This window comes from Lagenorhynchus albirostris, chromosome 18, assembly GCF_949774975.1.
Source record: "Lagenorhynchus albirostris chromosome 18, mLagAlb1.1, whole genome shotgun sequence".
Classification (NCBI taxonomy): domain Eukaryota; kingdom Metazoa; phylum Chordata; class Mammalia; order Artiodactyla; family Delphinidae; genus Lagenorhynchus; species Lagenorhynchus albirostris.
Genome location: NC_083112.1, coordinates 70,803,101 through 70,812,444, shown reverse-complemented (window position 1 = coordinate 70,812,444; position 9,344 = coordinate 70,803,101).

Below are 9,344 nucleotides of genomic sequence, written 5' to 3'. Positions count from 1 at the left end.
CGTATCCAATAAAATAGACTTTAAAATAAAGACTGTTACAAGAGATAAGGAAGGACACTACTTGATAATCAAGGGATCAACCCAAGAAGAAGATACAACAATTATGTATGTTTTTGCACCCAACATAAGAGCACCTCAATACATAAGGCAAATGTTAACAACCATGAAAGGAGAAATCAACAGTATCACAATGATAGTAGGGGACACGCCACTTACACCAATGGACAGATCATCCAAACAAAATAAATAAGGAAACACATGCTTTAAATGATACAATAGACCAGATAGGTTTAGTTGATATTTATAGAACATTCCATCCAAAAGTGGTAGAATACACTTTCTTCTCAAGTGCACACAGAACATTCTCCAGGATAGATCACATCCTGGGTCACAAATCAAGCCTTGGAAAATTTAAGAAAATTGAAATCATATCAAACATCTTTTCTAACCACAACACTCTGAGATTGGAAATCAATTACAGGAAAAAAAATGTAAAAAACACAAATACATGGAATCTAAACAGTGTGCTAGTAAATAACCAAGAGATTAAAGAAATCAAAGAAGAAATTATAAAAAATACATAGAAACAAATGAAAATGAAAACATGATGACTCAAAACCTATGGAACACAGCAAAAGCAGTTCTAAGAGGAAAGTTTACAGCAATTCAATCTCACCTCAAGAAACAAGAAAAATCTCAAATAAACAATCTAACCCTACACTTAAATAACTAGAGAAAGAAGAACAAAGAAAACCCAAAGTCAGTAGAAGGAAAGAAATCATAAAAATCAGAGCAGAAATAAATGAAAGAGAAACAAAGAAAACAATAGCAAAGATCAATAAAACTAAAAGCTGCTTCTTTGAGAAGATAAAATAAATTGATAAACCCTTAGCCAGACTCATCAAGAAAAACAGGAAGAGGATGCAAATCAATAAAGTTAGAAATAAAAAAGGAGAAATCACAACTGACACCACAGAAATACAGAGGATTATAAGAGACTACTACAAATAACTATATGCCAATAAATTGGACAACCATGAAGAAATGGACAAATTCCTGGAAAGGTACAATTTTCAAAGACTGAACCAGGAATAATTAGAAAATATAAACAGACCTATCACAAGTAATGAAATTGAAACCATAATTACAAATCTTCCCACAAACAAAAGTCCAGGACCAGATGGCTTCACAGGTGAATTCTATCAAACATTTAGAGAAGAGCTAACACTGATCCTTCTCAAATTCTTCCAAAAAATTGCAGAGGGAGAAACACTCTCAAATTCATTCTATGAAGCCACCATCACCCTGATACCAAAACCAGAAAAAGATATCACAAAAAAAGAAAATTAGAGACCAATATCTCTGATGAACATAGATGCAAAACTCCTGAACAAAATACTAGCAAACAGAATCCAGCAACACATTAAAAGGATCATGCACCATGATCAAGTGGTATTTATCCCAGGGATGCAAGGATTCTTCAGTATATGCAAATCAATCAATGTGATACACCACATTAACAAATTAAGGAATAAAAAACATAAGATCATCTCAATAGATGCAGAAAAAGCTTTTGACAAAATTCAACACCCATTTATGATAAAAACTCTCCAGAAAATGGGCATAGAGGGAACCTACCTCAACATAATAAAGGCCATATATGACAAACCCACAGCAAGCATCATACTCAATGGTGAAAAACTGAAAGCATTTCCACGAAGATCAAGAACAAGACAAGGATGTCCACTCTTGCCACCCTTATTCAACATAGTTTTGGAAGTCCTAGCCACGGTAATCAGAGAAGAAAAAGAAATAAAAGGAATACAAATTGGAAAAGAAGAAGTAAAACCGTCACTGTTTGCAGATGACATGTTGCTATACATAGAAAATCCTAAAGATGCCACCAGAAAACTACTAGAACTAATCAATGAATTTGGTAAGGTTTCAGGATACAAAATTAATGCACAGAAGTCTCTGGCATTCCTATACACCAACAACAAAAAACCATAAAGAGAAATTAAGGAAACACTCCCATTTACCACTGCAACAAAACAAATAAAATACCTAGGAATAAACCTACCTAGGGAGACAAAAGACCTGTATGCAGAAAACTATAAAACACTGATGAAAGAAATGTAAGATAACATAAACAGATGGAGAAATATACCATGTTCTTGGATTGGAAGAATCAATATTGTAAAAATGACTATACTATCCAAAGCAATCTACAGATTCAACGCAATCCCTATCAAACTACCAATGCCGTTCTTCACAGAATTACAACAAAAATTTTACAATTCGTATGGAAACACAAAAGACCCCGAATGGCCAGAGCAATCTTGAGAAAGAAAAATGGAGTTGGAGGAATCAGACTCCCAGCCTTCAAACTATACCACAAAGCTATAGTAATCAAGACAGTATGGTACTTGCACAAAAACAGAAATATAGATCGATGGAACAGGATAGAAAGCCCAGAGGTAAACCCATGCACCTATGGTCACCTAATTTATGACAAGGGAGGCAAGAACATACAATGGAGAAAGGACAGCCTCTTCAATAAGTGGTTCCGGGAAAACTGGACAGATACATGTAAAAGAATGAAATTAGAACACTCCCTAACACCACACACAAAAATAAACTCCAAATGGCTTAAAGACCTAAATGTAAGACCAGACACTATAAAACTCTCAGAGGAGAACATAGGAAAAACACTCTTTGACATAAACTACAGCAAGATTTTTTTTGACCCACCTCCTAGAGTAATGTAAATAAAAACTAAAATAAACAAATGGGACTTAATTAAACTTAAAAGCTTTTGCACAGCAAAGGAAACCGTAAATAGGACAAAAAGACAACACTCAGAATGGGAGAAAATATTTGCAAATGAAACAACAGACAAAGGATTAATCTCCAAAATATACAAACAGCACATGGAGCTCAATATCAAAAAAACAAACAATCTAATTAAAAAATGGGCAGAAGACCTAAATAGACATTTCACCAAGGAAGACATACAGATGGCCAAGAGGCACACGAAAAGATGCTCAGCATCACTAATTATTAGAGAAATGCAAATCAAAACTACAGTGAGGGGGCTTCCCTGGTGGCGCAGTGGTTGAGAGTCCGCCTGCCGATGCAGGGGACACGGGTTTGTGCCCCGGTCCGGGAGGATCCCACATGCCGCGGAGCGGCTGGGCCCGTGAGCCATGGCCACTGAACCTGCGCGTCCGGAGCCTGTGCTCCGCAACGGGAGAGGCCACAACAGTGAGAGGCCCGCATACCTCAAAAATAAAAAAATAAAAAAACTACAGTGAGGTACCACCTCACACCAGTCACAATGGCCATTATCAAAATCTCTGGAAACAATAAATGCTGGAAAGGGTGTGGTGAAAAGGGAACCCTCCTGCACCTTTGGTGGGAATGTAAATTGATACAAGCATTATGGAAAACAGTATGGAGGTTCCTTAAAAAACTAAAAGTAGAGCTACCATATGACCCAGCAATCCCACTCCTGGGCATATACCCTGAGAAAACCATGATTCAAAAGGAGACATGTACCACTATGTTCACTGCATCACTATTACAATAGCCAGGACATGGAAACAACCTAAATGTCCATTGACAGATGTGAAACATATATACAATGGAATATTACTCAGCCATAAAAAGAAATGAAGTTGAGTTATTTGTAGTGAGGTGGATGGACCTAGAGTCTGTCATACAGAGTGAAGTAAGTCAGAAACATAAAAACAAACACCATATTCTAACACATATATGTGGAATCTAAAAAAAAACAAAAAATAGTACTGATGAACCTAGTTGCAGGGCAGGAATAAAGATGTAGACATAGAGAATGGACTTGAGGACACGGGGTGGGAGGGGGAAGTTGGGGCGAAGTGAGAGTAGTGTTGACATATATACATTACCAAATGTAAAATAGTTAGCTAGTGGAAAGCAGCACAGCACAGGGTATAGCACAGGGAGATCAGCCCGGTGCTTCGCAATGACCTAGAGGGGTGGGATAAGGAGGGTGGGAGGGAGGCTCAAGAGGGAGGGAATATGGGGACACGTGTGTGCATATGGCTGATTCACTTTGGTGTACAACAGAAACTAACACAGTATTGTAAAGCAATTATACTCCAATAAAGATTAAAAAAAAAAAAAAAAGGAGCTGATACTCCCAGGTCTTCCACATCTGCTTGTGTGATCTGAGCATAAGGAAGGCTTACTTCCTCTGAGCCTCAGTTACTTCATCTGTAAATTGGGGGTGATAATACCTTCCTTACAAGGAGATAGATTATTATTCTATGTTACAATGTCATGATCTTACTGTTCCAAACTTGACAGATGATAACTGAATAATTTAAGACCTTGGTGACCTTCTCTAAGAAGCCAAATTTCACTTAATCTATTGATGGTATACAAATTTACGGAGAGTAAATGATTGAAGAGCTGAGATTATGAAACCATTCCTTGAAATTACGCATCTACGTTTCCACCAGCTCTTGATGATGTGATCACATGGTTGAAGATTCTCAGAGAATCTGGCTCAGGCAGGAACACAAGTTCTCCATTTCTTTTAAAGATAGTGTCAACTTTCAAGTTTAGTACCACTTTGAAATCATTGTGTGGGTTGCAGTGTGTGATTAGCTGTATTTGTATAAAAATGTTTGCAGGTTTGAACCATTAAAAACTAAAAAGCATACCCAAGAAATAGCGATGGTCATCCTCCTAATAAGAGAGGACATGACCCAGAAAACAAACTTATGGTTACCAAAGGGGAAAGGGGGTGGGGGAGGGATAAATTAGGAGTTTGGGGTTAACACATACACGCACTACTATATATAAAATAGATAACAAACAAGGACTAACTGTATAGCACAGAGAACTCTACTCAATATTTTGCAATAACCTATAACAAAAAAGAATCTGAAAAAAATATATATGTATATGTGTATAAATGAATCACTGTGCTGTACACCGAAAACTAACACAACATTGTAAATCAACTAAACTTCAATAAAATAATTTTTTTTAATATTATGGGTCACTGAGGAAGCAAAAAGGACAGAAGCATTGCCTTCTGTAAAGAGGATTTGCTTGGATGTTTATCTAGAATTAACCCAAAAGTACTTTATTAAAGATTCACAGAGATTCATGTTTTTAGACATTTAGAAAATGTTTAATTGACCACCACAAAGTTACTAAGCCATAGTTAGTTAGTTAGTAACCAGAGGATGGTTAATAGAACCAATCCTTGCTAAATGGTAAGAGCAAAATATCCATCTCCCTACCTCCCTCCTAATCTTGATCCTCCCCAAACCCCCCACTTCTATCCCCTGCTTTATTCTCACATGAAATCATCTCAAGTCTAGTGTTATCTTCTGTCACTTGACTTCCCTAGGACAGGACGTGTATCTCCTCCCAGGCTGTTCCTACCAGGATAGAAGCATTATTATTTTTAACTTCCTATTGAAGTATGGCATACTTCTGACCTCTTCAGTCTCTTTTCTCCTGCATCCAAGGGTAATACCATCCCGACCTGTAACACCATAGATTAGCGCTGCCTGTTTTTGTATGGGCTCTTGTGAGTCTGGTCTCTTTCACTCAACATTAACCTTGTCATGGTAGATCATCCATCCTAACTGATGTATAAAATTACACTGTGTGAATAGATCACAATTTATGTACCCATTCTACTCCTGATGGACTTCTGAATAGTTTCCAGTTTGGAGCTATTATGAATAGGGCTACCATGAACATTCTAGTCCATGTCTTTCAAGGAACTCAATTTATGCATCTGTTTAGGTCTTTACCCGGGACTGGAATGACTGGGTCAGAGCCCATGTGTATAATTTAGCTTTAATCGTTTTTTGAAAATGGTTGCACCTCCTCCAGACTTTTAATAAGGTTTCACGTTCATTCATAAAAGCCTTAAAAGTCGGCCCAGTGTTTCCCACAGAAGAAGACCTAGAACTCAGATCTTCTGATTCCAAGTCCAGTGCTTTTCACATTCAGTAAATTTTAAACCCTTCATACTACTTCCTCTCACCAATACTTTGCTGTTTTTTTCCTTTAATGCAACTCAGATGCGTGGACAGCTAGTCATTCATAGGCTATTCTCCCCAGGGTATTTTTGCCTCAAAGAGGGTCCTTGGAGACTCCAAATAATAACTCTAATTGTGGACTTGCAGGTTCCACAAAAGGATGGGAGAAAGGAGAGAGGAAGGTCATTTCAGTCAGAGAGAACAGTTCTCCGGAATCTCTCAAGTCCCAAAAGACTGTTGGTCTGAAGAGAGCCATCCCTGATGAAACACAATAGAAAACAGAAAGCTCATCTTTTATCATATGAACTTCAGAGCAAACACCTTGAAAAGCTATTAAATCCTCATTTCTCCAGAGCGATACACCAGAACCAGAGGGAAGCCTGAGCTGTCGAGTTGACTCACAACCCTTGGTTTCTCCACCCAGGGAGCTAGGAACAGAAATCTGCTGCTGGTTTCTTGAAGACTGCCTATAGCTGAGCCCAGGGCATGAAGAAACTGAGCAGAAAAGATTGAAAAAGATGACAATGGAAATCAAGCCCCAGCCTCCTGACGGCCCACTCAGGTGTGCATCTGTTCCCCGATTCTGTGTCGTAATGAAAGCAAATGATTTTTTTTTTCATATTTAGATCTTTCCTATTCATCCTGGTCTGATGCCTGAATTTGAATGCAGCTGAAGTTCAGGGTATTAATTAATTGTGAATCTCTCCGATACTTGAATAGAAGGCCTCTCGAGCCTTAATGTGCAAATTTATGCAAAAACAATGTGAAAATTAGAAATGCATTGGCACATTTGTTTTAAGCAGAACTGTAGCACTCTGTCTAGTCAAACAGACTGCTCATTTGCAAGTTGTCTATATGCAAAGCATTCTGCCCCTGGGAGCCTCAAATCTCCTTAGCAAGTCATCTGAAATTTGAGCAGAACTTTGTTCTGATCCTAGCCTCTCTCTCTCCCTTCACTTCACAGAGGCTCAGTAGGCTTTCACCTGGCACCTCCAGACACGGCCAGAACATGAAGCCCCTCCCGGGAAAAATCCTAATCCTTCACCCCACCCGACAGGACCCCAATTTCCCTTTCCAGACCAGACCCAGTGAAGTAAAAGAGGCTGCTTGCGGGCAGGGCCTGGGCTAGCTTTCAGACTCTCGGGTGATGCTGGAGGTCAGAGTAGGGCAGCTGCTTGGAAAGCTGACGGACCCTGGGTATGTATGTGTCAAGTGCATGATTCTGCAGCTCTGCACCAGGCTGCCCCTCACCGCCCCCCAGCCTGGCTGGAGAAGAGCCAGCACAGCAGGTGCCAAGGTGCAGCGGCAGGGGGCGCGTTCAGCTCATGCGCCCTTGGCTGGCTGGCACGTGAGCTGAGAAGTGGGTCAGAGATCAGGAGATGCTTGGAGCCAGCCAGCAGGGCAGGGCCAAGTCACTCCACGCCTAGGAGTGGGAAGGGAGCCCTGACGGGAACGAGCTAGCTAATCATTTAGCTGTGGGAGTGAGAAGGGTGATGGGAGAGACAGAGGATCTCCAGGACCTAGTAAGCAGTCAGGCAGAGCTGATGGCAGCCCACCCATGCGGGGAAGGCAGCTGAGGAAGAGCGCTCCTGGGACAGGGGGCTGCACCAGCAGTGAGCGTGAGTCACTGTCACCCTTTGTGGACGGGGCTCAAGGTTTTCCCAGCAGGTCAATCCAAGATGAAGAGGCCATCGTCAGGGACCCCAGGGGCTGAGGCTTTTGGCTCAATTGGCTCCTTTGTTTGGTGGCCCCCCTGCTGCCCATAGCTCATGTTCATTCAAGTTATGGAATCAAGTTGCTCTGTAAACGCTGTTTTCAGGAAGTTCTTCAGTAAGTAAGTGACCAGTAAATTCAATTTTTACCAGCTTGGGTGCAGTTAGGGTCACCCTGATGTCAGTATCCTGAGACCAGTGTGGTCCCTGGGTCAGCATCATCACCGTGACCTGTGAGCTTGTCAGAAACGCGGACGCCTGAGGCCCACCCCAGACTTCCAGATTCAGAATCTGCCTTTTAACAAGACCCACCCGGGAGCTGTGAGCACGCTGAGTTTGGAGCAGCTCCTTTCTAAGGTATTTCTCTCAATCGCCTCCAAGCCAAACTGAGTTCCAGTATTTCCAGTTATCTGCTGGGTAACCTTGAATAAAGCGCTTCATTTCCTAGGCTCTCAAGTCCTCATCTGTGAAATGGGGATGCTAACCCTATTTAAGGTGATTAAACTGAATAATAAATTAGAATTTGTCCTATAAATTGTGAATCATGATCCAAATATTCAATTTGTTTTGTTTTGCTTTGTTTTGTTTTTTTGCGGTACGCAGGCCTCTAACTGTTGTGGCCTCTCCCGTTGCAGAGCACAGTCTCCGGACGCACAGGCCCAGTGGCCATGGCTCACAGGCCCAGCCGCTCCGCGGCATGTGGGATCTTCCCGGACCAGGGCACGAACCCGTGTCCCCTGCATCGGCGGCGGACTCTTAACCACTGCGCCACCAGGGGAGCCCCAAATATTCAATTTTATTCTTATGCCGCATCCTGACCCAAAAATTGGATTATAAACTCCTAAGAATAGGAAGAATCTCTCCTCTACTTCTTTTTTATCTTCCTTATATGCTGAGGACAGCTTTCTGCTCATAATACGTTTGACCATTTGACATGCACAGAAATCAACCTCCCTTGGAACCTCAGATTCCCCCCCCCCACCACAAAAAAAATTTCTAATTTCCATTCCTGATGTCAAGCACAAAGAGCTCCCATCACTTTGACCTAATCCTCTGAGGTTCATCCCTCCAAATAATTGTATTGTCTCTTGCTATGCAGCACTTTGTTACCATGGCAACACATACATAATTGTGTGTGTAAGTAACTGAGGGGGGCTTTCCTGGCCGCCTTCCCACCAGACAGTACAGAAAGCATCCTACCCTCCTGCATGCTACTCTCCCATAGGTTTGCATCAAAACCCTACAAGTTTCTCAAACGTAAATATTCTTTATGCACACTACAGACCAATACACACAGACAGAATAATACAGTAGGAAAACTAGTAGGGGAGTAAATTGATGGCCTGGGTTCCAGCTCAGAGTCTGATACTAATCGGCAATTTGATTTGTCACAAGGCACTGGACTTCTCAGGACCCAGTCGCCCCCATTGCAAGGAGATGCTTTCCTGCGGCTTAACCCCTACAATGTTCTGTAGTAGTCGGAGTTGATTTTAAGCGTTATTTAACTGAGATTATTGAACAAAGCTTCCCAGCATTAAACATTAACACAGCTCTTTTTATATGGCACAGTTCATTATCATGTCAA